This window comes from Nannobrachium achirus (genome assembly GCF_963921795.1).
Source record: "Nannobrachium achirus genome assembly, chromosome: 5".
Lineage (NCBI taxonomy): Eukaryota > Metazoa > Chordata > Actinopteri > Myctophiformes > Myctophidae > Nannobrachium > Nannobrachium achirus.
The window spans coordinates 35,715,405-35,732,963 of NC_137814.1; positions in this window are offsets into that span (position 1 = coordinate 35,715,405).

Sequence of the window (17,559 nt, forward strand, 5' to 3'; positions counted from 1 at the left end):
TGGGTCATCTTTGCGTGCAAACGAATGGAATCTGTTGTCACTCAAGGAGTCCTGGGACTGCCTCTAATTTTAGCACCTGGAGCTTGGAAGCATACCGTACAGTTTAACCCTGACACACACACACAGACACAATAAATCATAAAACCACTGTAAAGGCGCGCAGAATATTCTCTTGGGTTCAAGTGAGTCATTCATTACAAATAAGCTCATTTTAGTATAAACATAACTTATTTCTTTGAAGTTTTGTAAAACATGCATTAATGAACTGGTAGTGTATATATCATTTTATACCTTCCACACAGGTTGCAATTGAATTAAACAGCACCGAATCTGTCCTCAATTTTAATAGCCAAGCTAACTATAGTATTTATTTATTTTTTATTTTATAAGATATGATATGACTAAATGTATATTTAATGACTCAATGCTAACATAAAGTATATATATATTTCATAACCAATGTATTACATATATTATGACTCATAACGAGATACTGTATGTCATTACATGCTTATTAATGCTACAAAGTAACGTCAACGCTGCTTAAGATATAATTAATGGGACAATAATAATATAACCAAATTTTTTTAAACAACATTCCTCCAACCATATTCCTTCGGAAATGCTGCCCATGTATTAACCAAACAGAGCATCTATAATTCCACCTTGTAAAAATGCTAAGCAGATAGCTAGCTAGACTAATTTGGTTTCCAGTAGGAGCTATTTATGCGACTGTACAGGCGAAATGGAAGTGGGGAAATGACGTGACATTGGCTTTATTTTCTATTCATTTCGACTGTTAGGTGAAAGTATTTGAAAACTGTGGCAGCCAATACGTCTGTCTGCCTGAGAGAGAGAGAGAGAGAGAGAGAGAGAGAGAGAGAGAGAGAGAGAGAGAGACACGAGGCTGAAAGTGGTTAAGGACATGTGCCATCTTTATGAATCTCAGTCATTAAGGAACCTGTTTTAATCAATAATGGTACAAGTCTGAGAAGCCTTTCTGTGCGTAGGCTATGTATGGCATTCATTCTCAGGTCAGGCTCCAGAAGATATGGCTCCGTCTTGGGCCATGACTGTTATTTGGCTGTCAGCAGGAGCTCCGTACAACACTTTTAGTGCACACAGCTCTGCTTCGAAGCATAAGCGCAGCATTTCACGGCCAAAGGCATCTCAGCATGGTTGGAGCTGCCCAATAGCCGCTGTTGCTGTCTAGGTTTCAGATAATACACAGTCAGTCATCTGCTCTAAGTTCAGATTCATGTCTGGATCTGAAAGGTTACAATTCTATAGGTGGAAGCAGAATAACATAGAATAGAACAAACAGTACACTCCTACAGTACCTGGTGGAAACACAAATAGAAGAATAGTAATAACTGTATACTCTTACCTGGTAGAAGTGCTAATAGAGGCACTTTACTAATAATAGTGGTGGTTTAATTGTCCCATAAAAAATGCAAATGTCCAACTTCCGTAGACAACAGAAAACAAAAGGTTTAGCCAGTTTTCAAAAAATATACAAAGTATTACTGAGGTATGCAGATTTCACACGAATATGTATGGCCCAGTAATGACAGATGCCACTTTGAAGGATGCTTAATGGTGGTGTTTGCATCACAATTAAAGTAGCAAATGTGTGTGCCCCCCCCCTCCCTGCAAGTGTTCACAATAACCACTTCAATATAACTGGTGAGAAAAACAGATATGACTTGATTCAAGAACACATGTCATGGTATGACATCTGTCTTGAGGCTGAACTGTACGACTGGAAGTAGATAAAAGTAGAGAAATATGCCAATCACTACTACTGTCAAAACCCCATTGTTCTTGACTATTGTATGAGTTATGCCTTTCAAGTGAATATTGCTTAGCATATCAATATTTCCTCACTGTTGGATTTGCACCTTCTCTTTCATATGCATACCATGTGTGGAGGCTATTTGACTTGGTGTTACTGCGGTAGTGTTCAGGCGTAAGGCATCATGACAGATACTTTACACATGCCAGACTGTTAGACAATGGAAGACTGTGAGACAAAGATAAAATGTTCATATCAAAAGCATTTACCCCTCTTCAGGCGCCAGACTGTCTGACATGGGCTCAAATTGATTCTTAATCGGGTTTGTATGGACCTTGAATCTACTGTTGATGAGCACAGTGAAAAGTGGACTTCCCTCGTTCTGCCTGTGGTACAGGAAACGCGATAACACAACTGACCCACAGGAGAACAAGGAAAAACCCTTCTTACAGTTCTCTGTCAATGGAAAATAAATATATATTATTATGAAATGGATCATCTGCAACATCTTGAAAACTAATTCACAAGACCGATCCATCATCCAGACGTGGTAGAACAAAGCTACTAATTCAAAGGGATGTCATTACTCATCGGCAGTCACAACCAGTTGGCGTTAACCAGCTGTGTGGCTAAATGTCTTTTCGGAAGAACTTGTCTTTTTTGGTTGCAATAAATCACTCAGACTTGCCGAAGGAATGCGGACCAGTGTTCTGGAACAGCTTGGACTTGGTAGAGGTGATTTTCTTTTTTGAGTCTGACATACCTCATTATCTATTTTGGCTTGCCTTGCGTGCACACTGGGTTGCGCAAAGGTTGGTTAAAAAAGTGAGGGGTGGGGGTATCCACTGTCTCCCACCGCACCCACACACCCACACACACACACGCACACGCACACACACACACACACACACACACACACACACACACACACACACACACACACACACACACACACACACACACAGCTCTCCAGTGAAGCTCACACACACACACACACACACACACACACACACACACACACACACACACACACACACACACACACACACACACACACACACACACACACACACACACACACACACACACACACACACAGCTCTCCAGTGAAGCTCAGCGTGCCTCTAACCTAGGAGAAGGGAAGGAGGTCACCCCCACCTTGTTTGTGCTTATGAATTCTTTCTCCCCTAGTCACAGAAGAGGCTTGTTACCAGAGCAAGTATAGCGGCTGGCCACAAAGACCCATTCAGGCTGAGGGGAGAATCTGCTCTGGATTATGCCTCATCCTTGTTCTGGTCTGGTCTCAATTTCAGTGCCTCTATATGGTCAGACGGGGAGCGTTGCTTCTGATTATTCACTACCTTTGAAGGCACAGTGCAATTTGACCAATTTGATAATCATTTATTATTATTATTAGTATTATTATTACCCATCATCAAAGAAGAAAAAGACAGGACATAGCCATTCCAAAGCCCACACTGCGTCACCTGCAGGTGACACACACAGAGCCACACTCTATCTCTATCACTCGGCCTCTGCTTGCCAGAGTGGCAGCAACGCAATCAGCTACTGTGGATGTCGTAAATTGGCACAGACACCCTGAACCTGGCAGCCCACTGGGGTGGTCCCTGCATAGATTCATCACAGGGTGGGCTCAGAGGACTCGCAGGCCCAGTGGGCTCGTCAATGTCACTTTAAGCACTTCTATTCTGGTCCTCAAGTCAAGAGTAGGAAGTGGGTGAGTCGCCGAGTGGGGGGCAAAAAAAGAAGAATCTGCCGTGTGCTTAGGTATGTCCCAAACCCTTGGTGGTCTCCTCCTTTTCCTACATTAGACGAATGGGTATGTAAAGTGGGAGGGAGGAATTTAGTTTACAAGGTGACACTTGGAAAGTGCTGGTGCTTCAATTTAGGAATTAGGATTCACATGGCTTCCGTGGCTCCTCCCTATTGCCTGAAAAGTGGAAATGCCTTCAAGACACACTGCATGCCTACAGTGCTGTGACTAAAATACTATCCCAAATCAAGATTTATGAAAATGATTCTCAAGCTCGTTTCCAAATCCACGAGTTCTGCCGCTTCTTTTTCCTCCATGGTTCTGAAACACAGTTGTCATTAATCTTTAAAACAGACATGAATAATATTTGAATCTAATGTCCATGCCAAAAAAGTAAGGTTTGGGTGTTTTCCCAGCAGTGGGATTTCTGTTCAATTGTAGCCCTCGTTGAAGTCATTTTTCATCTGTGCTGAACAAAGGAGCCATGTGCTGCCAAGTCAGTTTCAAATGTTTCTGTTTAAAGACTTCCATTATGATGCTATCCATTTTTCAAAGTAGCACATTTTCATTTGTCGGAGAGGATATTATAGAATTAACCTATTAGTTTGTATGCCGACGCACACAAAAATCACACACAAAAAAAGTTATCTTGTTGATCAGTTCCAAATGAGGATTAACACTTAAGCTGACAACATTTTATGTCCTGCTGCTTTATAACTAAAAAAAGATATAATGTTCTGTCTTCTATCCTGAGTTAGAACATTCTTCTGTGATCACGGAAACCCTGCTTGCGGGATATGACAGCCAAGATTTCTTCACATTCCATACTGCAAATGCATGGCTGTGATCTATTTGTTCATTCATATCCGTCATTTGCTGCTTTGCCACTCCTAGAACCTTTGAGTAAAGTCAAATTTGCTATTTCATATATACTTTATTACATTCCAACTCTGACCAGATTCCTCTTGTACTTTTAACGGGTAAATGTTCGTCTGCAGTTTCGCAGGGAGAAGGTCTCCGCTGCCAAATTTGCGGCCTGTTGTGGTCCAAAAGAACAGCACCACAGGGAACTACAGAAAAACTCACTCAGATTTCAGTTTTTGAAATATAGTCTGTGCCTGGGGGATCAGAGCATTTCCCAGCCCGTTACTTCAAATCAGAAATGGCGTGGCGTCTCTCCACAAAAAAACAAGGGAAGGGCCTCCCACAAAAGGAAATGTAGTCTACTAAATAAGTGACACCAAACAAACATACTGTAAACATGAGCATGTAGCTGGCTACTTGTTGCAGTGTGACCATGGTTACAGGGAGACACATGAGTGACCCCTGGACAGGTGCAGAGGTCTTATGTGTCTGAAGGGACGCTTAAGAGCTTTCTAGATTTTTACAAGGGCAGCCTCAGTTTTATGCTGGATTCACCCAACACATGGCAGTATTTTACAGTGCACTGGCAAATGGTATGATGGGACTTGACTTCATAATACTGCAGTGTCCACAGAGTGAATGGAACCATTGTGTATTTCATGAAAACCATAACTATTTACAGCAGCTATTGTAAAGCAGGATTTGTAATGAGACACATTGCCCTGGCTTTTGTGATCTTAATATTAGACAAGGGTTATTGTACCTAGACACTGGTACAATAACATATATTAAGGGACAAACTGAACATTTAATAAAAAAATAAATTTACATCTGGAACCTGAATATGCTAAATCAAAAAGTATTTTACTGATGGAATATGTGTTTTCAGAAACGTTGGTGTATTCTCTATAACGTGAAACTAATGAAAAATATGAATGTGGTTTGTTTAACAAAATAAACACACTGAAACTACCCACAGATTGCAAGAGCTGAAATCATCTGAATATTCTTTGTATCTGAATGTTTTCATTATGCATCAAAATAGAGGCACCTAAGTGACAGAGAGAAATTCTGACTCTTCAGTGTTGTGCAAATGAAAGCTCCAGTGAAGCAGCATAATGTGTACACAGCATACATTGATTAGTTCCTGCATGGAAGATCCTCCTCCCATCTCTGCCTCCACGGGTGTCGCACCAAATTCTGGGCCCTGGGTACTTTAACTATCGAAAAATAGCAGATATACAAGCTCACAGTGCGGCACCGAGTGCCGCTCTGCGAGCTTGTAGATCTGCAATTTTTGAAAAATCTAAAAGTTTGTGCAAGTCTTTGAATTTTTTTTTGTTGAAAAACCTATGTTTCTATGTCAGTGGTGCTCAAACATTTTCATGTGAAGGACCTCCAAAATTATATGTATTTGGCCACAGAACCCCATCTCAAAATTTTTAGTTCCAGGGACGCCCCCAGAAGCAAAATTTGAGTTACAAATGTTCGCTTAAAAAATACATACACTATATTCAAAGATTTGCACACATTTTCACGACTTTTCGAAAATAGCAGATCTAAGAGCTAGTTTTCATTAGCTAAAGTATAAAATAATTCCAGGCCCCTCCACCTTGGGCCCTAGTAACTCAGTCCCACTTCCCCCCCCTTGTGACGCCCCTGTCTGCCTCCAAACGTCCCTCATCGGGAATATGCTAATAAGACCCATCATGGTCGCTGATTCCCTTTGAACTTTTTATTTCGTCGCGGGTGGAGCTAATCACAGAGGTGGAGAGCAGGAGGTTTTCTGCTGCAAGCCCACGGCCCTGTTTCCACCATCTGCCGGACCTCATTTCATTTGAATAATAAATGATAGACCTTTTTTTCTCTTATACACAGAGGCGCTTCGGTTCACTAACACGTTTCTGCAGTTCAAGGGAAGAGCCACCAGCCATGACTGAGGATTGTTTTCTCTCACACTGAAGCCGATTTATACTTTGTCGTTGGATGGAGCATAAATTAGGTATAAGCCTTACTCTTGGGTCTACCCTCCGTAGCCCACCGACTTCCATGAATGCAGCGGCAGTCCCAGCATGCAGTTAAAATGTGATTCAAAGCTGAACTAGGTCCTGAATCCTTGCTGTGAAGGGATTGGATTCTTCTTTATTTAGAGTAACTGCACATAAATTGGAAGGACATCCTGTTTATTTGGGGGAACAAAGAGACCTTGAAATGTACTTTGTGCAGGGTTATTTAATTCCACTAGATGAAAAAACAACAACACTGTTGAATACAAAAGAACAAAACCAGAAATCATTATTATCAGCAGGATGTACTGTATGCTCGCTGCTGATGGCCAGCAGATATGAAGGGACAACTATCCAGTCATCAGCACAGCACATGATAACAAGCGGGACATTCAGTAAAAAGTCGAACCAACATTCTAGTCTACTCCTTTTCTTGCGCACTTAAAAGTAGGCTACTTTTCAGTCAATTTACATGCACTGAACCAAATCTAATTGAAACTTTGTTCCTCAACGACGGACAGTAGTACCCAAAATGGCAAAACCAAATACTACTGCACTATGCCCCCTGGTATCCATCCATGGAGGTCTACATCCCCATCTCTGCATTTCACAGTGATTGGAACATGTGCTCACCAATGAATGAAAATCGAGTCCCTCTTCTCCTCTCTCTCCATCTCTCTCTCTCCTTTGCCGTTGAGACTGTGGATCTCAAATAGCTACGCTGCGTCTCTTCAGTGGTTAGTATGCACATACTTGGCCAGAATTCAACCCTCTATAATTTGCACTTCATTCATGTGAAACAGAAACGGGATATAAATGTCATCAAGATGTTAATCCTCTCTCTCCTTGAACAAAGTCAAAATAATAGCCGAGCCTGATACTGCAAATGTACATTTTCTTTCTACAAATGTAGATTTTTTTTCCTGTCTCTCTTATGAGGAGGTTAGGGTGCAAGCGGTAGTATTTACCGGGAACAAAACGACCCTCGCCCTTCTATCAGAGAGATTATTTAAGCCTGCCCCCAAAATGTTAAAGCCCCTCTTCCAGGTTTTGAAGCGATTGACCTCTACAGTTTCCCAGATGCCTGGAAATAAGGAATGCCCTTGACACATTAGGTAGGAGAGAAAGGCAAACCTGGTGAGACCCCAGGGGAGCAGCAGGTCACTGAAGCAGGTTGTTCCATTTCTCCCTCCATTAAAAAAAGAAAAACACAAATCCAAGTTTCTGTTAAAGCTAGGACCCATGGGCCAGGGCAGGAACAATAGGACCAAACTAGAATTAATGAAACAATTATCAGTAAAACCCTACAAATTAACCAGCTTTCCAAATGGTCCTCTGCTCGAGTTGCTGACATCATATGAGAAGGGGTCAAATATACCGTACACACATAATGGAACAACGGTGACTGTTTATAGCCTTAGTGCATGCCGCGTGTCCCTAAGCTCAAGGGAGTGAGAGATGGACCCTCCTGTTTCCGTTCCCATCAAAACTATTAGTGGTGATAATGGCTAAGCATACATCCCAGCTGCTGCCCTCAGAACAGCATGTCAATGAGCTGGGCGTATTTCATTATCATAGCTAAAGTGTGATCAGTGCTCTATGCCAGCTGAGTGCAGCCGACACTCCTAACAGTACCATGGGTCTAATCATGGGATGAACACAAAGCCTACTGTGAAAAATATCACATTGTCGCCTTACAGTTCCTTCTGCCCAGCTATATGAGAGCCACGGCGCCATGATGAAATGGCAGGGGTAACAATGTGTTGCAGCATTTTGCAGGGCTTCAAAGCATTTCTGATCCCTAGCAGGGTTTTTCAATATAAAGTGACATTGTGGCACAGCACCTTTGAGGAGCTATTAAGTGTAATTTCATGGTGAGCGTAGCTTGTTAGTCATATTGGTCACTATGCCTACTGAGCCAACATGCTGGGAGTCTACTGTCCATGATATCCGTTTAATGGAGCCTTTGTTGCAAAACAGTTGACATTAAGCGCCTTAATGTGCCACTTAAGAAAATAGAAATAGTTGCACAATGTAAAATGTGTGCTTTTTTTAATCAGTAATTGATAGCTCATAGTGCAGAACACAACTTGTGAATGAGCATGTCAAATCAGTATAATTGGGGGAAAGAATTGCACATAAATGGTCTGTAATGCTTGACTGGTACTTAGTCTCCACCCTTGGGCAAAGTGGTTGTCACAGTGGCTACATTCATCAATAAATAAATAAATATAGCAGCATATATTTCATGATCTAAATCCAAACAGAGAAACTGGCCAGGTGAATTAATTTTGTCGACATTCTCTTTGGGGGTGGAAACCTATAGTTTTAGTACTTTTTTGTTTCGTTTTTTTTTTTGTTTACTGTTTTCAATTAATCTGAAACGGTTTGTTGCGCTGCCAAGTTCATGGTCTTGTGTACAAACACAAACCGAACACAGAGACTGACAGTCCAGAATTATGGTGGGCAGACTGGATCCGGGCCGCAAGCAGGGAGGAGAGAGAGGGCCCCAGGCAAGCTGCCCTGGCTTTGTTTACAACAAAAAGCCATTGTTTGATGTGGTCGTGCAGCCCGCTCCAAAGCTCTCTCTCCCACAGGATGTGCTCTGGGTAAAATGCCAGACGGAGGCCACTGCTGGATGACTTACACCCAGCCAGTCTGGTCCTCCTGAGGCCTCCAGAGACGACCCTCTCCATCAACCAAACATATGGAACAATGGCCGAGTTGTGGCCACGGTGTCTTTTTCTTTTGTTTCCAATACTTAAGGCAATATGTGAGTGTGTCTGTTAGTCAATTCGGGTTATGTCAGACCTTGGAGAGAATCTGCTGAATGAGCAAAGTGAAGCTAACAGCAGCAAGATGTATACAGTATGTGTGTGTGTGTGTGTGTGTGTGTGTGTGTGTGTGTGTGTGTGTGTGTGTGTGTGTGTGTGTGTGACAACACGGTTTTGTACACCTGACTTTTTTAATATCTATCCCTTGCTCTCAGAGTTCAGAGACACTGACAAGACATCAATTTGTGTTTGTTCATGAAGGCAGGAGCAATGAAAAGTAAGGAATGTTTTTAATGACAGTAGGGTTTTCATAACCATGCTGCATATGTCTTTTTTTTTTACAGTCAATTTCATGTTTTCAAAAAAGGAAGACACATTTCTCATTTCTTCTTTTCGTCAGTGGAACATTTATCTTTAAGTCATTCCCTGCATGCCCAATTTGCTGTTTTCTGCCAAATCTTTGAAGGTATATAGGTATATGTACAGAATACTGGAAACCAAGGAACAGTTGTTAGTAATGATATAGTTTGTTCGATTTAAACAGCATGCTTCAGATGTAGGCCAAAGGATGCACTGTCAAAGTATACCCAAAGCTTTATTAATGTTTTATCACACACTCGTCTTTCAGTCTTTGAAAGAGGTGGCCAGCAGAATGCCTATGATTGGATATCCTGTAAGATGTTTCTAAAGTCTTGGTGTTTGTGTGAATGTATCTGTATGGTGGGCAGAGAAGGCTTTGATTAGAGAAAGTTGCAAGTCAAAGTAAAAAGTAAACCGCCTCCTGACTGCCAATCAAATCTCTCTGTTAACAGGAACTGGCCTGCTATAAAGCTGCAATAGGTTTGCTCTACAGTAGCTGGCCCGGTATATATAATCTGTACCTTGAAGCAACACTGGGCAAGCAAAGAAACATGTGGTGGTAAGCCAAGCTTAAATCCCATCTGACCTTGCCCTTTTCCTGCAGCCAGGAGGAGATGAAAGGAAGTGATGATGCCTCTAGTGCCCCCCAGAGGTGCTAGCTTTATAGGCAGCAGAGGGAAATACCTTCAAGGGGAATGTTCAAAAACATAATCTATTCTAGTGTTAATGCAAACTCCACTTGGCTGTTGAAGTATGCACATTTGGATTTCTAAAACATTGTGATGAACTGAATGAAGAACTTATTTTTGTTATATACATATACAGACAGAAGTGCATCGATGTCTTGCAGGATCAAATGATTTGAATTAGTTTTCCCCATTAATAGAAGAACTGTGTGTGTACCATCAATATCCATGGAATCAAAAAAGTAAAAGGAAAAATTATAAGCAATATGTAAAGTCTGGTGGTCAGTGTGTTAAATCTGCTGTCCATCCTTTCCTTCAAGATGTGACAATGCTGGCAGTGTTAAGAAGATATAATGAGGATAGAGGAAATAAAAAACTCTGAAACAAAGCCAGCCTAACGAGGCATCTCTAACTTTTTTTTTCATTCTGCATTGTGGAAGTTTGTCACTACGGTTTATAGCCATCCGTTTCATCTTTCAACAGTCAGAGTTTGGATTAATAGCCCCTTAAACACAGGCAGCTGTGGATGTTCTGAGCTATGGCTTGTGGCTTCAGGAATAGCTGTTGGTATTTTGATATGACGGAACCTCTCTAAAGTGTGGAATGGGTGCAGTGTTTCATCTCAGTGAAACACTACGACAGTACCGTATCCGTATCATTCAGACTCAATTGAATCTTCCTATTTTATTTCCGAGCTGTCTTTGTTGACAGCTGTTGAATGCATGGTATCTATTGTCTAATGGTATTTTAGTTTATATAGTTATCACTGAGGGTATGCGGGGTACTAAATATGTCATGGAGTTAATAAAACTTGAAGCGATGGGTGACACAGTGTGAGAAAAATGTCTTGTTCCAAGATAGGATATAACATAACTACACTACAATGTAGTACAAGCCCAACTGCCACATGCAAATTGTTTAGCAAATGACTAACACTGTGACAGGCAAGGAGCAATTTTCTTGTTCCATTGCTATGCATTCCTGGTCTCAATCCTTCTTTCTGTAAAATAAATCACGTCTATAAATCCAGATAGGCAATATTGAAAAATAGGTCCATGGAGGTTATCTGCAATCTTCTCTTCCTGCACCCCAGGAGCTGAATTTCCACTGCAGGAGCAGGACCCCTGCAAGGCTAAGAATCTGAAACCCCAGTGGCATTCAGCCACTTCTTCTAACCTGTATCATGGAAGACCGCATTTTCACACTGATCTCACTGCCTCCCACACAACAGCAACCCACGCCCAAAATGCCTCCCATGAAGAAGGAATTGCATCTCATTTCCCACTCGATCCTTTACAAACAGGATAGTACCCCCACTGATTCCAAGCTTGTGAGGGCAACACCTACAGTATCATCATGAGTCCGTTTTACTTCACAACTGTGATTGGCACCATTCACCATTCCTCCCTCAACCCAAAGACAAGTCCATCATCAGCATTGGTAACAAGGTTCTTTGGAGTAGGGAAAAACAGATTATGAAGGACAAATACCACCCCAGTAATGTACTGGAAACATTGGAGGTGTCTCATAACCTGGGGCTCAAGGCTCAGTAAAGTAAGTATGGCTAGTAGTAGTACGTTTCTTTCCCAGGAGCTGTCAGAGCCCTGATTAAGAAGGAGTACAAAAAATAAAACCAAAATTTAACAAAAACTGTATTCAATGTGTAAGAATCCAGAGTTGTTGCTTATAATGTTACTTGCACAATGTACATAGACAAGTGAAATAGAAAAGTGAAATTGATGTATGTATGCCTTCTTGTAAATGCCCCATTGTTGCTAAGCTACCATACCTGCCTTAAGAGGTTTATCATACCTGCTGATATTTACCTGTACTTTTAACTGCTCTTTTATTTATTATTTTAACATCATTACATCCAGTATTATTTAGTATTATCCTTTGTATTTTATTATCATTTTAACTTAAATGTCTGACTGTACCTCGTGCTTTTTACATTTCTGTCAAAAGTATTCATTCAATCAATTATTAGTTATTGTATTATTTTGCTAGTTAGTCTTTGCAGCATGGATCTCCTTTTAGTAGACCTTGTACCAGTGAACTGTACCGTCATGAAACTGTACCTTTTCCTATGCAAACTTCTAATAAAGTCTTCAATCAATCAATCAGACAGACAGACAGACAGACAGACAGACAGACAGACAGACAGACAGACAGACAGACAGACAGACAGACAGACAGACAGACAGACAGACAGACAAACTGTCCAAAAATATCCAGTCAGCATGACCTTCCTTATCTCACTCAAGAAGTATACAGGTAGTAGACAGGTAGATTACCTTACTTCATGGAAACAGAAGGCCAATTCACAACGCGTTGCATCATGTGTTGTTGTGGGCTTATAGATCTGCTATTTTTTTTTATATTCTTTCCCTCCAATTTTATAAAAATATTAATAATGATAAAATACTAACAATTTGGTAGGTAGCTACAAGGGCAGCACCTTAGGGAGCTGTTAAGGGATAAGTGTCTTGCTCAGGAACACTTGGACAAGTAGACCGGGGCACGAACCGGAGACCTTCTGTTTCCCGGGCAGCATCTGTATCCACACCACTCAGCTGCCTCATGATGGTGTACAATGACAACTGGGATGTCAGATTGAAAGTGGTGAAATATTGCTTGTATCTAAGCAGATAATTTAGTACAGAGGGTATCATCATGACGGCATACACCATGCTCCTGGAGGGCACCTTGCTCACCAAGCGACATTCCAGTCAAACCGTTGTGCCTGTCAGAATAGATGTTTTTCAGCCTATAATGTATAACATGCTCCAACATGGAAATATTTGACAGCTCCATTGCTTTTTAAACTGTGATTAGGGTAATTACATAGGGCTGCTTTTCAGCTGAAACCGAGGACAGCTTTGAATTTATACCACTGGAATTTCAATCAGATTCTTTAGGTTCATTCCCTCACCTCTAAGTCAGACCGTGGGAGATTTCAATGGATAAAAACCACACTTTCAAATGAAATTCATCTGAGACGGAGCATCGGTTCTAAACATAGACCAGTGTCAAAGAGTTGCAAAATACACATGAAAGGAACTGATGATCCCATTCCCAATTGATGATTTGGGCAAAGTCTTGCCTCATTGCAACAGCGACGAGTGAGGAGATGAACAAAATGTTTATGATGAGAAATCCATCTCTCTGCCTTTGAACAAAGCTCAACCTGTGGTAGTTAGATAGGCCTAGTAGTTAGATATAATTTAGGTTCTAATTGCCATTCACCTCAGAAATATGAGAGAGTAGCTAAATAGATAGTAGTACCTGGTACAAAAACAGGTTGTGTATGTCAGGTCTCCTGTCAAGATGCGTAAGAGCACACAATGCCTCGCACCGCGAGGCGTTGTGTGCTTGTAGATCGGCTGTTTTCACTAGTTTAAATCATTTTTAAAATGATTAATTCAAAACGAACGGTTTTGGACATACAAGATTTTCACCCGACGACGACGAAAACTGTCGCTGGAGTAGCGGGAACACCACCGTCGCCCCCTGCAATGTTGTGGCCCTCGGCTTGGTACCCTAGACATAATTCGGCCCTTGGGGAAAACTAATTGGGGAACCCTGCTGTATGTACTGTATGTATCCTGTTCATTGTGTGTTAAATGACCAGGATAATAATAGGCCCATAAGGGCTCGGCTTCCTTGGGGTTATGACACTTAAATAAAGAAACCATATTATAAAAAAGTATATCATATGTACACAAAACTTTGCAACAAATACACATTCAAAAGACATTAAAGTGTTGAAGCTATTAATTACAAACATTTGCGGCTTGTATAATATGCCGCAAATGTGTAGCAGCAGCATTCAACATTTTCACTGGAATCTATCTATACTATAATTGACCAAATCTCTGTGTCTGTCACTCTGTGGCCGACATAACTTGGAAACCAAATGGTCTCAAACTTGGCATGTAACTAAGTACATTTACTCAAGTACTGTACTTAAGTACAATTTTTAGGTATTTGTACTTTACTTGAGTATTTCCAATTTTCAGTACTTTTACTTATAGGCCTACTCCACTAAATCTCAGATCAAAATATTGTACTTTTACTCCACTACATTTATTTGAAAACTTTAGTTACTAGTTAACTTTGAAGGTATAAATTATAATATTATAAAACATACATTAACCACTTTTGCCCTATTCTATACCTACAAGCTCACAACGCATCGCATCGTGACAGCACGTTGTGAGCTTGTAGATCTGCTATTTTCAAAAATATCGTAATTTTACTTTTGGTACTTTCAGTACTTTTCTGATGCCAATACTTTCAAGTACATTTTGAATTCTGGACATTTACTTGTAACGGAGTACTTCTACATAGCAGAATTTATACTTTTACTTAAATAATACTCCGAGGTGTGCCGTGCCGAATGGCAATTCGGATAAACCAATGGTTTCCGAGAACTGAAAAACCATGAATATCTGTATCTGTCAGCCCACGGGTCTGAGAAACAGAAATTCTTTGTGTGTTTGGGGGATTGTATGCATCGGCTTCCCTGATTGGCCAACACGGATTGGCGAGCGTCAAGTCATGTTTGTGACGCTAAGCCAGTATAAATCCCTGATTGGCTAACCTGGCCTGTTGGCTTAACTGATTGGCTGAGCTTCACTTAATGTTTGTGACGCATATCCAATATGAATGGAACGACTTTCCCTACATGCATGGGCCCAAGTAGGCCAGCCAGCGCCGCCATCCCAGTAGTTGAAACTTAGCCAGGGGTACAGAGAAAGAAAACAGAGTGGAAGTAGTGGATGCTCACTGGCCTACAACAGCCCTGAAGAGCTACAATGCGACGGACAGCTTGTGGAGAGGTGAAAGACAATATGACCGGGCTCTCCGGCAAGCATCCAGTGGCAGAATACACCAAATCTTGTGTCACACAGCGGTATGTTGGTGTCGCACACTACAAGCCCCCTATTCACACTGCCAGGAAGCCTTCATGGAAAGAATGAAAAACCTCAGGAAGGAAAGTGTTCAGAGAAAAGAAGGGAAAAAAGAAAGACAAAAAAATGAAAAGGCTTTTTTGCAATTCTTTAAGGTGTGACACTACCAGCGTATATAGAATAGGTCTAGATTCTGCTCTGTCCCTTTTTGTCGGAATTGAAAGGGCCAGTTGGATAATATAATTGGTTCCAGGAGTGGTGAATGAGGTAGGGAGGGACTCAAACATAGCCGCAGAAATCCTGACAGTACATGCTGGAGAGAGAAAAAGGAAAAAATTGAAAACAAAATAAACGCAAGTTGACAGGCAAAATGGGGGACAGTTAGGCTTAGCGTTATTACCATGACAAAGAGTAAAAGACCACTGCCTCTACTCCCTGCACAGAGGGTGAAGAGGTTTAAAAGGACAGAGCAGCAGGAGAGGAAGTGACAAAAGTGTGTGTGTGTGTGCGTGCGTGCGTGCGTGCATGCTGTGTGTGTGTGTGTGCGCGCGCGCGCGTGAATCTATGCATGAATCTATGCTTCGGAACTAGTGGGTGCATATCTATGTCAGATCGTGATGCATGCATGCATATGTAATGATACTTCTTGCAAGGCTTAGCAGTTTGTCTCTTTTGATATTAAAGCTGTGCAACTAAAACACACCACTTGGAAGGTCTCCGGCAGGATCTGGTGGCGTTCTGCTTCTAATGACAGGAATTGGCTAAGCATGTTTGTTATTGGATCATACAGCGCCTGAAGTGGTGTTGCAGACTGAATCAGCTGCAACAGAGAACTATCAAAGACTGATATCTCCTAAGGGGCCCTTCAGGCACACGGCAGACAGATTACTTCTCTGCAGGGCAGAAAGTGACATCATGTTTGGCTGGAAGCCGTTAGGAAGAGGGCTAGGAGAGTGCACGCTTCATAGACCATCCCTTCATGCCTCATACAGAACCCTATGCATTAGCAGGACTGTCGTGTGTATCTGTACACAGTTCTCCATGCCTCTGTACCTCTCTGTACATCAAACCTTCACATCAAACAGCCCAGGACGGGGTTAATCTCTCCCCAAGGCATTGACTACAGATTTCTGCACAGATAAAACCTTTCAATCCAAAGAAGCCTCACTCAGGCTCATTGCCTGATCTACTAAAGGTACAGCTGCAGCCCACATACCTAACTTTGCCAATTATTAATAAAAATGAATTAATACATTATTGTACAGAATAACACTAATGATATGAATCAGTGTGGTTGGAACAGCTTCATTCCTAAAAGTCAATCTCAAGCAAGTTATTTTCTTGATTCTTGACAATTACTTACTATTTGCTTTAAAACAATAGGTAACTCTTTCTTTAGCAGTTCCCCCCATCACAAAACTATTTCCTCTACTGTAATCAATCTGTACCTCATTTGGAGGAAAACAACATTTCTCACTTGAGAGAGATTTTTCGTATGTAAATATCATTGCTCACTTCAGATGAAATATAGTTTTGAAGATTGAAAATGTAAACAACAGCACTCAAACTTTCTTTGTCTTTGTTTTGCCTTGGGTCTTTAAAGGACTTGTTGGACAAACTTGTGGATAGGCTAGACTAGAGAGCAACAACAAACACAATCAACACATTTATATAAAGAGGAAATCATGAACTGCATGGACAGCAGCTCTGAATACTGGTCTGACTCATATGTACCTACCACACTAGAGTTTTTGTTGTTTTTTGTTTGTTTTTGTTTTGATGTCAATGTTACTGAGTAAAAGCCCTGCAATGTGCATTATGCCCACCCATCGTGGGTGTGTTGTTCTCTCTTTCTCTCTCTCTCTCTCTGTCTCTCTCTCTCTCTCTCTCTCTCTCTCTCTCTCTCTCTCTCTCTCTCTCTCTCTCTCTCTCTCTCTCTCTCTCTCTCTCTCTCTCTCTCTCTCTCTGCCTTCGCTAGGAGTGGAGGACCAACTAAAGTCATTTAAGTATCAGACCAAAAAGGCCATCACACACCAAGACGACATCGGATGAAAAGCCACCCTTGGGTGTCTTGGCTGACACTGTGTCCTGCCTCCTGCGGACACCGCTCACTTCACAATGGGTGTGATTTGTAATAGTAAATGTAGCTACCCTGTCACAGGGCAGCCATGCCCGTGCCCTACACATACGCGTGTAGCTGTTTACAGGTTGACTTGAGGCAGGTTGCCCCCCCGGCCCCGCCTCCCCTTTTCTCTCTGTCTCAACACTCGCTGGCAGGAGAACGATTTAGCCAATTCAAGTCCATTTTCTTAAAAGATAAATAGAAATATACTGGCGAGTATTAGAGACCATATAAGCCTAGCGCAATTTAGCTTTTTTGATGCAAT